Here is an 18,694-nt window from a genome sequence, read left to right on the forward strand (position 1 = left end):
TCATCCTTCCACTTAATACACTCAAACAAGAAAAAAGCATCTAATGCATGAAAACAACTTTTAGGCCACAAAGTTTCCTTTGCACTAGTTAATTAAAATCTTACACTGCCTTTTTATTTATTTTTTTATTTTTTTCTGCTGTGTATCACTAACTAACCATGGTATTAACCTTGAATTGCAATTGTGTGTATTTGAAAAAAAGCTATTTGTACCAAATATTTTTTACTTATTGTTTTATTTATCTGTTTATAAATGTATTCATTCATTAACCTTGTTAGTTAATTAAGCTTGCATGGACCCTTTTTAGTCAACATCTGAACAAATTAGAGCAGCTTTCGTGAGCACTATAATGTGTATAGTCTAAAAACTATGTGCATGTGTGCACACACCACCATGTGCAACATGGCTTTGTAACATCTGAAGCAGCAGGTGAAAGTTTAATCAATCACAGCACTTAGTCTCACAGTGTTTAACACTGGCATCATAACATATATTATGCAGATACACAAAATGTGTGATGAGACCAGAGCATGTGTAACAAGGTCATCTCCAGTTTAAGAAAGCATCTGAATTTGGCTAAAAAGAGTAAAAACAATGTTGCAGTACAGTGGGCATGAAAATAGTCTTTTGTTTTGCAAGAGGATAGGCCAGTTGTTGCATGTCAAAAATTGTTAGCAAGGATGCCATAAATAATTGTACATCAAAAAAGAAAGACAAATGTATTATGCAACCTGGTTTTGGAGCAGCTGCTTTATAAAGTACAGTATTATTTTCAGTTCTGGTGTACAAACCTTTCAAATGCAACATCTAGAAAATTACTTTACAAGAAACGTGACACTAAGTTTAATATACAGTGAACTTCATATGTAACTGTTTATAAATGTATTAAGTGATGTATTATGAAAAGTATACATGTTTACATTAATTGAATAGATTCTGGCACAGTACTAAGAAACATACTGCTACAGAGTTCCCAATAAGTGTCCGTTCACCACGGTACCGATGTTTTATGATCAACGAATCCAACATTCACGTCCACGATAATTGAAAATGTTTATTATAAAACCGAGTAATAAACAATAAAAGGTCTAAACTGAATCACCAAAAGTTAAGCGCTTTCACCCATAGAATGGGGCTTCTTCAGAACAACCAATACATTTCTCAGACGCCTTAAATAACCTATTTGGCGCCAAAAATTGTTTAAACTTTTAAAGCCATACTTCCCCTTATACCAGCTGTCATGCTTTCCTTATACATTCTTTGCCCTAAATATACCAATTCAATAAAAATCTTGTTACAAAAGTCATCAATTTTTGGCTTAAAATAAAATTTTAGTATATCGGAACTATACTCAAAATTCACAACTTCCAGCTCTTTTGAAGCTTGTCCGATCGTTAAAAAATACATGCTCAATACAATTAAAATTATTAGACTTTTCAAACATTTCATAATCATCACATAATCTATCAACCTTACACATAAAAATGGTTTATGCTGAAATGACATATGAGAAATCCCATATGTTAATCTCGTGTGGCTATATTTAATATTTTATTCATAAATTCCTTCGCTTCTAATAGCAGGACTAATTCGTGTGATGTAATCATCCTTTAAAAAAAATATCCTTAAAAAATCAACCCCAGACTACAGTGTGATATTCTAAATTGTTTATAGTATGGTCCCGCTGAATAGTTCTAATTATACAGTAATAAATTCTATGAACTCTTAATCGGCTGACCATACCGAAATCCAAACAACATAGTATAAAAGGGGTGTATAATAATTCATGGAAACTAATGTGATCTAAAAGCTGAAACTGTTTCCTTGATGTAATGGTGCACAGTACTACCCCTAAATAGAACCACAAGGAATGTCAAGGGCTCAATCACACAATCATGGCCGAAGCGAATCAAAAATCCACCTGAAACAAAAGATGGCAAAAACACTACAAAAAATTATATATAAAAAATGTGCCAAATAATGTGTAAAAAAGTGCATACGAAAAATGTGGTACATGATTGCACGAAGTGCACAAAAGCGTATGACCACTACTGCAACCATGGCAACCACAACATGGTGCCAGTCCACCTAAACTACCTACTAAAGTGAAAGTGGTGGGTACATCCCCCACCAACACCGGACGAAAGTCCAGTACCCAAGGACTCCACACAACTCCCTCCACTACTCAATTTCTGCACATAAATCACATTCATCATATCTAATGATCTAGAGGTAGTGGTAGTGCCCCATAAAAAATTCACTAGGAAAATGAACCTAGGAATTATGTTTAAGGATAGACCCAATCTGTCCAATTTTGACAAAGAACATAGAAACACTGAATTTTGTTGAAAGAGTTTGTTTGTTCCCCCCAGTCATCCACAAGTTGAAATGTATGAAAAAATAGTGACTCGGGAGATATACAATCTATACCAGGAACAATATAGGTATAATAGTAATTTAACCTTGACAGAAAAGGATACTTTATTTGAGCTTCAATCAGACCCTAATATTAGGATTATGAAACCTGACAAGGGTGGTGGATGTGTTATATATGACAACATGGAATATAACAAAAGAATGTATGATATTTTACATTTCACAGGTAACTACGAAGCTATTTCACTCAATAAAATAAACATAGCTTATCAGAGAATAGATTCTTACCTGGAGGAATTTTATATTGATGGAAGGATGACTAAAGAAATTTATAATTTTATGACAGTCAGACATCCGAGATTAGCCACCTTGGGGTGGGTATCCCTAAGATACATAAAAATTTGATAGATCCTCCCTTCAGACCTATAATATCAGGTAGTCAGTCCAAGACATTCCCTATAGGTAAATATATAGATGTGAAACTCAAACATATATATAATAAGATCCCACATATGGTCAAGGATTCTTGGGAATTTCTGAGGGAATTTCCAATACATTCATGGAAGAAAGGATGGATATTTGTCACAACTGATGTGATTGATTTATTTTCATGTATCCCCAAAATAGAAGGGCTTGAGGCATTTTGTAACAGTGTCACCAAACATTCTGGTATTGAGTGGAATGAAGTGAGTTTAATCGTGGAATGTATGAGCTTGGTACTAGATAATAATTTCATCTTTTTTGAAGGGGAGTATTTCCAACAGAAAAAAGGAGTTGCAATGGGTGCAGCTTGTGCCCCTATTTTCGCAAACATGGTCATGTTAGACTGGGAAAATAACATCTTGCTCCCAAGTACTTATTTCTCCAGTATTATGCATTACTCTAGATTCCTGGATGATATTTATATTTTATGGAATTCCACTATAGATAAATTGGAGGAATTCATCCAGTTTTTGAATCAGAGTAGTGAATTTCTCAAATTTACATATTCTTATAATACTGAAGGATTAGCATATTTAGACACTTACATCTATGAAGAGGATGATACACTACATTCCAGGATTCACAGGAAAAATACATTTTCCAATGATTATTTGGAATTTGGGAGCTGTCATCTCACTAAGCTTAAATATAATATCTATAAAGGTCAGTGCATTAGGGCACTACATATGACATCTGATTATAATATTCTATTACAAGAAATACAGTACATCACTAATATGTTTAGAGATAGAGGTTAGCCTGTGGATATGATGAAGAATGTCACCCAATACGTATTGAGTGAATGGGGGAAGAAATACAAGCCCCTATTAGGGTCAGAGATTCTCATTTCTGGGAATACAATTTCTAGAACATCTAAAATTAGTATGGAGATGAAAGAGAGCAACATCCATCAGAGATCCTTTATAATGTTATACTGCCCAATATCTCAAGAATTGATCAAAATTATCCATAAGTATTGGTACTTAGTCACTAGTGACCCAGGTATATCAGAGATTATGAGAGAACAACCTGGAGTAGTATATAAGATGTGGAAGAACATAAAAAGGTTATTGGGACAACAGGTACCAATCAATAGGATAAAAAATAGTGGAAGGGAGAATCACACCACCAAATGTGGAAATTGTAATCAATGCAAATTTATTAATGAAAGTAAAGATGTTGTGATCCAAAATATAACAAAATCCAGAGTGAAATTCACCAAAGGGAATTGTAATATGAAAATGGTTGTATATATTGCGTTGTGTAAAGAATGCTCTAGTTTTTACGTAGGAAAGACAGAGAGATGTCTGAAAAGACGTATATATGAACATGTATATAACATCAAGAAGAAAGATTCTAACAATGCTCTCTACAGACATATAGAAATTAAAGGACACACAAAAGGGTTTTAATTTGCTATTGTTGATACAATTCAACAGGATCCACGGGGCGGTGATATGAAAACTTTATTAAGTTTTAAGGAGGTATGGCAGCAGTTGTATTTAGACACAACAACACTACCTGGGTTGAATGATAGTATTTCTGTTAAACCCATTTTATCCCTAAAGTAATAAGTTAATCTTATTAATATGGGGCACTACCACTACCTCTAGATCATTAGATATGATGGATGTGATTTATGTGCAGAAATTGAGTAGTGGAGGGAGTTGTATGGAGTCCATGGGTACTGGACTTTCGTCCGGTGTCAAGTGGGGGATGTACACACCACTTTCACTTTAGTAGGTAGTTTAGGTGGACTGGCACCATGTTGTGGTTGCCATGGTTGCAGTAGTGGTCATACGCTTTTGTGCACTTTGTGCAATCGTGTCCCACATTTTTTGTATGCACTTTTTTACACATTATCTGGCACATTTTTTATATATAATTTTTTTGTAGTGTTTTTGCCATCTTTTGTTTCAGGTGGATTTTTGATTCGCTTCGGCCACGATTGTGTGATCAAGCCCTTGACATTCCTTGTGGTTCTTTTTAGGGGTAGTACTGTGCACCATTACATCAAGGAAACAGTTTCAGCTTTTAGATCACATTAGTTTCCGTGAATATTATACACCCCTTTTATACTATGGTGTTTGGAGTTCGGTATGGTCAGCCGATTAAGAGTTCATAGAATTTATTACTGTATAATTAGAACTATTCAGTGGGACCATACTATAAACAATTTAGAATCTCACACTGTAGTCTGGGGTTGATTTTTTAAGGATATTTTTTTTAAAGGATGATTGCATCACACGAATTAGTCCTGCTTTTAGAAGCGCAGGAATTTATGAATAAAATATTAAATATAGCCACACGAGATTAACATATAGGATTTCTCATATGTCATTTAAGCATAAACCACTTTTATGTGTAAAGTTGATAGATTATGTGATGATTATGATATGTTTGAAAAGTCTAATAATTTTAACTGTATTGAGCATGTATTTTTTATCGACTGGACAAGTTTCAAAAGAGCTGGAAGTTGTGAATTTTGAGTATAGTTCCGATATACTAAAATTTTATTTTAAGTCAAAAGTTGATGGCTTTTGTAACAAGATTTTTATTGAATATGTATATTTAGGGCAAAGAATGTATAAGGAAAGCATGACAGCTGGTATAAGGGGAAGTATGGCTTTAAAAGTTTAAACAATTTTTGGCGCCAAATAGGTTATTTAAGGCATCTGAAAAATGTACTGGTTGTTCTGAAGAAGCCCATTCTATGGGTGAAAGCGCTTAACTTTTGGTGATTCAGTTTAGACCTTTTACTGTTTATTACTCGGTTGTATAATAAACATTTTTTATTACCGTGTAAGTGAGTGTTGGATTCATTGATCATAAAACATCAGTACCGTGGTGAACGGACACTTATTGGGAACTCTGTAGCAGCATGTTTACATTAATGACAATATAGTGATTTTTTTAATTAAAAACTGAAAATATTTACTGAATTTTGAAAAAAAAATAAATAAATAGAATGGATATTTATGAAATAAGAGATTCTGAAAAAGGAAAAAAAGTTTCATATGTTAGCATCTGCTAAAACAAACAAGCAAAATGGTGGAAAGAGTGCCAATCCATGTCTGGAAAGAAATACAGACTTCATGTGGTGGTGCAAAAACAGTAATTATTATAGGTCAATGAATTTTTTTATGTTTAATTTAGATGTGCACCAGGAAAGTCTCACCAATGGAGTATAATGCATACAGAGCAACATGGATACAGGTTTAAAATGGCTGAATATTTTGTGAATGCTAAGGATTATGAAACTACTTGGAAATTGCCTACACACACACATACACATGCATACACACACACACACACACACACATATATAAATATATATATATATATATATATATATATATATATATATGTCTACTTCTAAAGTTCTAAGTTTCAAAACTTCAAATTTCTTATTGTTGAGACCATAAGATTGAGGTTTGAAACTTCAAAATGTAACTAAAAAAATAAAAAACATTTTTTTTTGCATTTTTGCAGGGGAAGCCCCCCAGCACCTCCACACACCTGATAATTAAATATAAGAACTCCAAGATCACACTACAATGAGGAAAATGGTAAGTATACCATTCTGTACTGATCAGCGATCTCCATTTAAATGGTTCAAAGTTTCAAAACATTAATGTTATGGTCACAACCATAAGAAATTTGAAATTTTGAAACTTCAAGATTTAGGATTAGACCCATATATATCTAAATAAATATATCTATATATCTATACCTCTCTGTGTGTGTATATATATATATATATATATATATATATATATATATATATATATATATATATTTATATTGGTGTACTTCTGTTGTTTGAAAACATGTTTTTTTGAACAACAGAAAGCCAAACCCACTTTAGCAAAAAGTGCACTTAACTGAAAGTGCACTTTCGTGAACACAGGTTCACCAAACTGGAAATAAAAAAATACTGAAAACACGCTGCGCCCCCCCCCCTTACATATCTATACTAACACTGAGATTGCACTACAATGGGGAAACAGGTTTATTTCTGTATCCATACTGTACAGTGCTTTGGTGAACTGGTGTTCGCGAAAGTGCACTTTTGCTGAAGTGGTTTTGGCTTTCTGTTGCTTGAAAAAATGTCTTTTCGAACAACAGACGTAGACCTATATATATATATATATATATATATATATATATATATATATAAAAACTGAAAATATCTCTACAACCCTAATGGAAGGCGATCATAAAAACTGAATGAATATAAGCAATGGAAGATGATCATAAAAACTAACTGAACATGAGCAGACTCCTAAATGGAAATTGAAGGGTCTTCCAATTTATTTATAGTGATTAGCGTTTACAAAAGTTTGATCCACTATAATCAGATGATGCTTGAGTGGTATTTGCACAAGTCACAACAGTCAACATACTAAATAGTCTGAGAACTTTCTAATATGCTGTGCTACTGTGCTCCCAATATTCTATATAGTGAAGAATAAGGAAGACTGCATAGATAATCTATGAAATAAGTGTATGTGTCTGCACATGTGCAGTATGATCTAGCAGTAACCTGTGAAAAATATACTATACACATTCACCCTTAAGTAAGCAGATTCTGTAATGGCAGTGGGAAGGTTGCAAAGCTGGTCCCTCCATTAAGGGAAGCATTCAAATAATTTGAAATACCAAGGAGCACACCAACATGGTAAAATTGATACATTGTCAAAAATGCAATATGAAGAGCCTAAAATAACAAGAGAAATGGGTCTGCATGTCATATACTGCATATCAGCTGTTGTGCACTTGTCCATGATGAATGTGCCTACACAGAAACAAAACAAGAATGATTCTATGCTGTCACACATGTATGGATTAGTTGTAAAAAAAGATGGTATAGAGTTAACACCTTGTTATGTCAGGTTTTTGCTGCTAGGAAACAACAGCTATAGGTATGCTGAGGAACCTTTATTTGTGATCCCCAGATTGATAATTACAGACAGGCTGCTTCCAGAGAGCGAAAAACTATGTATGAAGGGAACAAGGAGGGTTAAAATAATATTTTATGCAATGGTCTGGTATCAAGGAGAATGAAAACTTATTAAAACAGCAACAAATGACCTGATGCCAAATTATCTAAAGTATCCCATTACCATAACCACATGACCCTAGTAGTAACCACCTACAAATCCCTTAATAAACTCATGGTTCCTACCTGCTGTGGATGCACAGCCAAATTAGGCTAAAGGCATTCTTACAAAATCAGAAACATATGAAAATACAGGACAGGATTTATGAACAGCTACATGAAGTGTAGTGATTATGTTGGCATTGCTCGGTGCCGTAAATGTGATAGCAGCCATTTGGTATTTATTAAGTGGCATTACAAGACTTACAGAGCTGCCAAACAATGGAAATGGCAGAATATGCTAATTACACCATAAAGAGCTAAAGTACATGCTAATTAACCAATTCAATATGGCATAACTATTCAGGACGCTACAAAGCAACCATGTTTACTTTGTATAGGCCTTTGACATGTACACCAAAACTTTTCGGAATACAGACACGATTACCCTTAGAAAAATAGACATGTTAGATGTTGCTGTTGTATTATGCTCTATGTACAACAGGCTTTAAATCAGGGTGCTACTGCTAGACCTCATGCAAGAAATAGAAGAGTGTTTAGATACTGTTTAGCTTATCATAGACTGCATGAAACTGAACTTGTTAAGAGATACATGGTGGACAGGGAAACACTGGAGGAACTATCAAACTCTGCCACACCCAACTGATAGGGAAATCATAGCTAACCCATTCTGTGGAAACAAAGGTGTGTTTAGCATTATGTATACTAGTTACTGGTACATTCCAGAGACCCACCGAGGATATATTACGGGTGTCACAGTCATCAGCCTCTAGAATTTTACATCAGTTTTTAAATGCAATGTTACTACGTGCAAAGGAGCATATTTGTTTCCCATGAACACCACAAGAGAGGGCAAGAACCATACAGGAATTTTATGCAACAGCACACTTCCCTGAAGTTTTCATGGTCATAGATTCATAAACATAGAAATAAAAGCCTCACCCTGGGAACAAGGAAGAGTGTACATCAACAGAAAAAGTTTCCGCTCTATAAACTTCAGATTGTCTGTAATGGCCAATGGATCATCTATGGTGTCTGTGCAGGTTATCCAGGCAGTTTCTATTACTCACGCATATGGTATACTTGTGAGCTGTACATCAGGTTTGTTATGGGTGGTGTTCCTCCAGGACATTGAGTGGGGAATGCAGGTTATGCACTGGAGTCCTGGGTCATGACATCCATGAGAAACCCACATAACCCAACCAAGCAAGGATACAATGAGGCCTATTCTCAAACAAGAAATATTATATAATGCATGACTGGTTTGCTTAAATTAAGGTTCAGCTATCTAGAAACAGCAGGAAGTGAACTGCAGTATGACCTAGGTGCCTGTGCTGAAATACTTACTGTTTGTGCCATGTTGCACAATATCATTCCCAGGAAACTGACAAAGACATAGGTTCATAGGTTCATACTGATTTCTCTTGAACAGAGTCAGGCCCTTTATCCTTACATCAAGGGTCATAACCATAGTTTCAATCACTGCCCAGCTCAAGGTCTAAGATCTCACACACATATGCATGGGAAAACTGATACCTGTCAGATACCACAACCTTTACTTAACCATGTAGTGGCTGTGTTCTGATAGAAGCAGACAGGAGCAACCCCCCTGCAGTAATGACAAGGGAACGTGTGAAACCTGTAAAAAAAATTATAAAACTAATTACTCTCATAAGGAAATTATGCCTCTGAACATAGCCTTTTGTCTGATGTGTACAGTTATGCCAGTAATATCTCCTCTGTAAGATGTTTGCAACATAAAAGGTACTTTTTAGAAGCAACAGTGTTTGCATCAAGCGTTTCAATTTACCACTGTTCATAAATACAGAACATATTAATTAAACCCTAATTTCCATGACTATACCAAGAAGCAAGGCTAACATACCTAATACTTTAAAGGCTGTAATAACAATATTTGCTGGAATACAATCCTGTAGAAAAATGTAGCAATAGGCCAATCACAAATTAGTAGGGACAAGAAATCAACAACTTTAGCTATGCAATACATATTGATAAATCTGTTCTTGTGAATAGCAAGGATCAGCTATCCACTGTGTGCATTCAACTTATATAAAACCCTAAGTCACAAAGATGTGCAAAGGGCAGGGTACAGCCATCATCATTTGCACATGTGCCTGTGTGTGTGTGTGTGTGTGTGTGTGTGTGTGTGTGTGTGTGTGTGTGTGTGTGTGTGTGTGTGTGTGTGGTAGGAGGCAAGGCTGACACCAAATAAGTGTGCGTGTACAAGTAAGAAATGCATGTATTTCTCAGAGAAGACAGTGTTTGGGGACAGTAACAACAGATAAATAGCACAAAACAGTAATGTTGAGATAGTTTGCATGTGCATAAAATGGCATGGGCAAGTGAATTTTGTTTAATGTGTGTGTGTGTCTGCTTGGACACAATCAAGCACTATGCTAGCATTATGTCATGGCATCTTACAGGTGTAAGATGTACATAGCTGACTACTCAAATCAGAGTTGTAACCCCCGAACATGAGAACCACCTCTGCCATGAGTTGTACTAGTACTTCCACAGTCCTGGCTAGAAGTTGGGTTGCTACCTGAATGTGAGCAATGTCTGCTAGATGAGCTCTCATCAGGAACACCTTCAGAACCATGACCCCATAGTGTATCATGTCTGGGTGTGGACATCGTAGTCATAGGTGGAACAGTGGGTGAAGTGTCACTGCAGGAGCAGGATCTTGGATGGCCATGTTTGCTCACACCAGCAGATATAGTGGCACTCCAGCCACATTGATGCACAGCATCCCCCAAAAGGCATTCCATCACAAGAAATGCTCAATCTAATGTGTCACTCAATTTGTCTAAGGAGTTGACCACATGGCTAAAGGAGTCACTCACATCAGAATGAACTCAGTAGTCACACTATCTCATCTGAGGCTCTGGTGGAATGTGCTTGTGCCACCTACTCATATGGCTGGTGACATCTAATGATGCAAAAACAAAAACAAATACCAACAAATAGAAAAGCTTCATTTATTTCATAAAGAACAGAGCTTTTGGGAAACACCTTTCATCAGTATTCATCATTCATTTAAAAATCATTCTTTTTATACATTAATAAAATACAGCACATGCCACAGCCAGCCAACAGCAAAAAACAAATAATCAATTATACAAATAATTTAACATTTAATGAATTTTAAAGCTACCTTGTAGGATAACACACACAGAAATTATTCATAAAATATCTATTTATACTGCTTCTGTTTCTCAACTAAAATTAGTATAAATAGATATTTTTTGAATATTTTCTTTGTATTTTATTAAGGTATAAAAAGAATGATTTTTTAAATGAATGATGAATACTGATGAAGGGTGTTTCCCAAAAGCTCTGTTCTTTATGAAATAAATTAAGCGTTTCTATTTGTTGGTATTTGTTTTTATTTTCGATTAATTCGTAAGTGACCAGCTTAGTTAACTGCAGTTAATTTGTGTCTACAGGCATCTAATGACACACAAGCATATGTAGAAGAATGGACAGCAGGACTCCTCTGAGCACCCCTACCAAACCTCCTGTGTGACACACCTTTACAATGGCTACTGAGAGAGGCAACCAGTTCTGCAACTAGAGTAACCACACCAGCCTGATCAATTGTGTCAACTTCAATCATCTGTCCTATATCAGAGGTCTCTGTGTCCTGGTTATATGTAGGCATACTGACTGTGTCTGAAGTATAGGCAGGGAATGGGAAAATCACAATCTCAGTGTCAGACTGACACTCTGCATCCCCTGATTGTGCCTGTTCATTACCACCATCATCATCAGAGGCTACCAATACTCTGACATGAAGTTCTAGGAGTTTCAAAGTGCCACTCTTAGGATCACCTATAATAACAAGCAATAAACACAATAAACAGAGAAGGGGAGAATAAAATTGATTACATATTTTCCTTATAATTGTTATCTTTCATAATAGATACTAAAGTTACATAACATTATTGTCATATAGACTTGAATCTACCTAATATAAAGTATTGATAATAGATAAAATGTGTGCTTACCATGTGCAGATGGGCTGTCAGCCTGCAATCCAGAAATACCTGTGTGAGAGGAATGGAAAGCAAAGAAGTTTGCTAAGTATCATAATGCAAATGAAACAAGAAAAAGAGAACAGTACCCTTCAAAAGTGCAGATTAAAAAGGTTGCTATAAAAAATTAGTGAGCATTTGGTTGCTGCCTATCCCAAAGCAAATTCCAGTCTGTAGACTGGCTGACACAGTTATGTACACGTCTACATATATATATATATATATATATATATATATATATATATATATATATATATATATGTGTTATGAAAGGAAAGATAATCAAAGGATGCACCAGCAGAAGGGAATACACCTTCAGTGAGTGCACTTTGTTTAATATTGTGTGAGTACATGTCTATGCCAGCTGCTTGCAATATCACAGTCATGCATACATTCAGTTAAATGAGAAAGAACAACTTTCATAACTTGTTTCTGTTGCACTTTCAATGTGACTTGATACAATGTCACATTTCCATTTCATCTAAACTCTTGTTCACTTTGCTAGTATATGTCTTTTGCTGTGACAAATCTAGGAAGTATAGTGAAATGATTGCTTTCAATATCCTTGTTTGACCGTTCAAATCCATACCACTCCCTGTTGCTTCATAAAACATTTGATCCAACATGTACATGTCAATTTAGTTATCTATAATGCTTCATATTTTTCTTGTATTATTTGCACGCTACTTGGCAGCATGAAAACACCATTCATAGCTTAAGGAAAAAAGTAAAAATTTTGGTTTAGGCTGCATTGCACAACCATCAGCATTCTGTATAGTACACAAGGAGGAAAATGCACCTGATAGTTCACTTTCTTTGTGGCACAATGTATAAGAGCAGTGAGCTTATAGACAAAGTATATCTGATGCCTGGTTTGAATCCACTGACATGATACTTTTACAGAGAATTGTCTGAATATATATTTCATCACATTTTGTGACATCATTGTGTTGTTGATTAAAAATCGACTGCTGCCCCTATTGCTCACAACATGTGATCACTATTGCTAACAACATGTGATCATTAGTCTGTCCACATTAAAATATATGTCATTAACTACAATTATGATGTGTTCTGTAAAGTACTTGTTTGCTGTTGCAAGGAGATGTGAAGGAAGAATTGTTCAACTGAATGCACTTTTTGCTCCAGTCATTGCTACACATACCCATGCATTGCATTTCATTCACTCTCTGTAATTTCCCTAATGTATGTCACCCTTCTAATGTCTTTTGTATTTGCTCTCTGCTTGGCATTACACCAACATGGTTCTCTACATAAGGAAAAAAGTGAAAAATTAGTTTATATAAAAAAAACTGAAACATTTAGTTTAGGCTGCCTTAGGTAGGTCAAAAACACCTGACATCTTTGTGTGTCTAACACTCTGGATAGTAAAGATTCAAGAAAATACACTTGTCAGTTAAGTTTCTCTGTTGTGCAAGGTGTAACTGAAGTGAATTGACAGAAATAAAGGACATAAAGCTTTGTTTGAGTCCTATTTACAGATCACCTTGCCATAGTTCACAATATTTACTTTTCAATTGTAATCCATTTAAGGTGCATTTGCTCTCTACTTGGCATCATGCAAACACAGTTCAGTACATAAGGAGAAATGTAAAAATATTTGTTTAGGCTGCCTTAGGTAGCTCAAACACAGTTGGTAATGTTGCCTACCCTCCACACAACAGGGTGAGTACTTACTTCAGTACATTCACCTGACAGATGTCAAATTTTGTGCTACAAGGTGTAACTGAAGTGAATCAAGAGAAATAAGGCACATGAAGCATTTTTGAATCCTGTGTAGAGATCCCATTGCAATTTAAGGTGCATTTTCTGTTCATTTAGCAGTACGCAAAGATGGATGCACTAGCTAAGGAAACAAGTGAAATACTGGGTAGCTCAAACTTGTCTGGTATCATTGCATGCCCCCCTGTAACAGGGAGATTACTTACTTCAGTAAATGCCCTTGACAATTGTCAAATTCTGTAGTGCAAGGTACAACTGGAGAAATAAGGCACATGAACATGTGTGTATATATAACTATAAAGATATATAGGTATAGATATATACACACACCCTAATGTATGCTAATCTTCCTAGAAATGACAATAAATATATGAAATATTAAAATCACAAGTATATTATGTGTGTAATCATCATGGCTCATCACATATCCCAACTATGTATTTAGGAGCCTTATGTCTTCTAAAGTATGTATGTAATATAAACCAGCCTGTATTGATCATCACATTCAGCTGCATACATACATGTGAATCATATTCACTTGCAGAAAGAATGACTTTTCCGATTACAACCACACACACATACATGCCACTCTGAAGTGTATCTCCATTCATTCAGATATCAGTAAATGTCATATTTCCATGGTGTAAAAGAAGCTATCCTGTGGCAATGGCAGTTAATACATTAAGTTGCAATTTTTTGCCTCCCTTATCCCATGAGTTTGATTTCCAGGTGTTACAATAGTATTTTAAAACTGGGTAAGCCCGAAACTGATAATGTATCAGAATTCAGCCATCTTTCACTTTCCAAAGTGCAACCCTCAAAAGCCGTGCCAGTAAACATCCCATTTTTGAACAATGGAAACTGTGATAATGGGAAGAGAATCATGCATGGCACAGCTCAATGCCATGTTGCACACCATTCCTACTACCTGCTATAGGTAATGCCAATGTGTCTGCCAAGGGGTCCACCTGCTTACAATCACACAAATGCAGTTGGCAAGGTTGTGCATGTTTGTGCAAGTGAGATCTTAATTAGGTGCCAATTCAAACATAATTTTAAGCTTGACTTTTGCAGACATGGTTGGCAATGGAGAGAATGGTGATATATTTAGAGGACAAAGGTGGGGTGTTGAGGAGTCCAGAATATTTGTGGCAATCCTCATGGAGAGATACAGTCATAGTCTGCTGCAGGGGGATTATACCGGGTCTCAGTATAAAGCTGAGGCTTGGAATAGCTTATCCATGGCTTTCTCAACTGCAACAGGCATTCCACCCACTGTTGAACAATATCATCACCACTATATTGACCTTAAAATGTGCAATCAGGACCTCCTAAGCCAGTTGGAGGCTGAATTTACAACTGGCACACCACCTGGGTAAGTATAATGGCCAATAACCTTTCTATGATAAGACAGTAATTATCTAGCTACCTGATGCAGTTACTCATTATGCTTTTATATATATATATATATATATATATATATATATATATATATATATATAAAATGTCTTATTTTTGTTCTCTACAGCTGCAGAGGAGATTGATACAAATTATAAGGTGCACTAGGAGAGATTACTACACCTCAGAAAGGCATAGATTAGATATGAATCAAATAAAAATTAAAGCCGTAATATTTTCATTTTGTAAAGCACTAGCATCTCAAGCATGCATAGTTCATCATTCATCATAAGCATGCATATCTTCCCCGATAATTGTTGACACTTACATTAAGCAATTAGTATATCAGCTTTGATTTGTGTGTGTTCAGTATCCAAGCAGCATTTATTTTTTAATTGATAGTTATTCATAAAATCTTAACAACAGTCTGTCAGGAAGACTTATTTTATGGTAATCATAAATATTCCAGTCCTTCATAGTGAAATAAAGGCATTTGTTTCTATATCAGAGCAGTGATTTTTTTTTTTTATTTAATAGCACGTAAATACCTTTCCACCATATGTGGGCATTGCAAAGGTGCGCAGTAGTAAATTAGCATTGCTGTTTATGTATTGCCAAATAGAAGGTTGTTTAAAGTATACAGTACTGTTATGTGACATGTATCTAATTATCTCTTTTTTTTGTTTCCCCTATTTTTTGTCTTCCCCATGTTTTTATCTTTTTTGGGTAGGTTATAATGTATTAACAATCTGTTGTTTGCATAACTTGCTGCTGAGAATTAATCATCAACAGCACAGAGAGGTACAACAACCACTGTGGCTCAGCTAGCCATACCTCCACAGATGGCAGCAAAAACACCCAGCACTTCAGGGTCACAACCTGTCAGAGTTACCTTCACAACCTTGTTGTACATGCTCCAAGCATGTCAAGTAGCTCTGCCCTGGCTGCCAGTGCAGTGGTACCCTCTGAGAGCAGTACAAGTGGAGGTGATGATTACTCTGCAGGAGTGAGGATATAATAGAGAGGGACCTCGATGCACATACTGGTAGTGTTGAAAAGGTCCTGAGTCATATTGCAAAGGTGATGCTACATCCAGCGCTGAACCTGGAAGTGGCTGCAGGAGACAGTGATGACAGTTCTAGTAAGGACAATATTCTCACTATTTTCATTTTGGATGTGGGTGCTCCTCTGATGTCATCTACCTGTCCTCAATCATGATGTCCCCCAACCTTTCATCTCCACCACCATCCCTGTCTGTCTTCTATGTCCAGTATGTCTGTGGATGCTTTCTTACTACCCTACCTGACCATCTCATTCCTAAGCACCTTTCCCAACATTCCTCTCTATCCCTCCAAATAATAGACACCTGTCCCCCAAAAAATAGTCCCCTCTCCATAAATAGCTCTCCACCTCACCTGATTCAGTTCAATTGGCCATACAACATTGTTCCATTGCTGTCAGCCATCACTGGTGTGGTAACTCTGCAAAGTCATGACATTGTGTGCACAACTGTACACTGATGTTGAAAAGTAGTGGATAGCTATGGTACTCTCCCATGACCCTCCTGCATATTCCTGTATTCTTTTCCCTGTGTGCTATTCTCTGACTGCCAACCCCATTTTTACTACTGCTCTACCCACCCCTTTTTCACACATTTAATCAGGTCAAAAAACACACAAATGGCCAGAAATGGTTCATGAAAAAGTCTTCAGTTTATGTCTTCAGTTTTTGCATGGAGTTTGGCATAGCACAGCAATGCTGAATGGCAATGAATGTTGTTTAAGTTCGTATTGCAAAAGCTGAAGATTTCAGTCTAATCTGCAGTGGTCTGGTTATTCTCATGCAAATGTGTTTAAATGCACTGCACTTTGGGAATACAGAGTAAAGCCATACTAAAGGCAGTACCGTGGAACATTTAATGCAACATTTATTAGGCTGCTGGATGTATTAAACTAGTAGTTCTTATGTGACATGTTGAGATAATTACCCTGTTTGTAGCTCTATGTTTCGGCATAGTGTCTTGGGTTTGATTACAGCTGTATGTCAGTTTATTTCATGACATTTCATATCCATCGTATATTTTGCAAATGTCTATATTTTGCTACATATAATACATTTCCTTAACATAACATTGGAATAGTGCAGCAAGACATAATTTTCAAAAACATTGCAGCCCCAACAGGGAGCCTTAGTTAGCTAACCTTATCCTGGTTAGGTATGTATATTTATAGTACTCTCGCACTCCTTATTTGTACCTTAAGCACTCAGTTTATTTTATAAAACAAGACAGATTAATGATGATTTAATAAGTAAAACATACATAGGATCATAGGAAGTTACTAGGCTATTGGCTCTGAGACCCTTAGAAGCCTAGCCAAGAATTTACCCCATGCTTTGACAAGTCATAATCCAATGCCCCTGTCCAGCAGGGCCATAAGTGGAATCCCAGGGGTGTATTTTCTGTTCCCCATCCAGTTATATAGGATCATATGTTCAAACATGTTCTACAAAACATATTTGTGCTATTCTTCTCTGCATCTGTCTGTAATGCTCTCTCTCTCTCCCTCTATCCACCCCTCATTCTTCCACAAGTTTTCAGTGTACTTCAATAGTGCTATTTTAATTATGGGAAGTAGTATTCCTTTGTGACATGATACCTTAATGCTTGAATGTGTAGAAAGCTTTTTAAATAATTTCATGGGCTTTATTCCAGCCATTAACTGTTAATTACTATTTTGGTTCAGTAATGTAGATGTACCTGTTGGATACGTATTGCTGTGAGCCACTATTATGCTTCTTCATTGACAATTTAATTTGTCATTACCTCCATGTCTCCCTAACAATGTACCTTCTCCCTTCTGTATCATTATTGTTCCAAGTCTGCATTTGCACAATGTTTGGCAATAATAACAAATGCAACTAATGCTAAATGGAAGTACAATGCTTATAGCAATATATTTGGATTTGATTGCATTTGTGTGCATTACTCAGTCTCGGTTTGTATCATTGTACTAAGCTAAGTTTATTCAGTTTACTGTAAATTTAAAGAATTTATTTATTTTATTTATCATTTGTTGACCGGGAAAGTCCAACTAGGTTCCTCAGAGCCTGTTTTCAGCGGAGGCCCGGGGAGAAATGCTCCAGATGCATGTCTTTGGACTGTGGGAGGAAACCGGAGTACCCGGAGGAAACCCACGCGAACACAGGGAGAACATGCAAACTCCACACAGAAGGCACCCCAGCCGAGAATCGAACTGGTGAACCTCTTGCTGTGAGGCGACGTTAACCGCTGCACCACTGTGCCGCCCAAGAAGAGTTGGATATGCGGTATACAGTGCTCAGTATGGTAATTAAGATGATTACATACATTCATGTTTGCTGAAATCCACTGTCAGCATGAATTTCTACATAGTATGCTAAAATAACACTTAGGTAAAAATTACTTACTGCCATGCTAAAAAGGTTTGGATGCATATAGACGACACCATGTTTCATTATGTTTTGTCTGACTACTGTT

Source organism: Protopterus annectens, chromosome 9.part0 (genome assembly GCF_019279795.1).
Source record: "Protopterus annectens isolate FY-2018-M chromosome 9.part0, PAN1.0, whole genome shotgun sequence".
Lineage (NCBI taxonomy): Eukaryota > Metazoa > Chordata > Ceratodontiformes > Protopteridae > Protopterus > Protopterus annectens.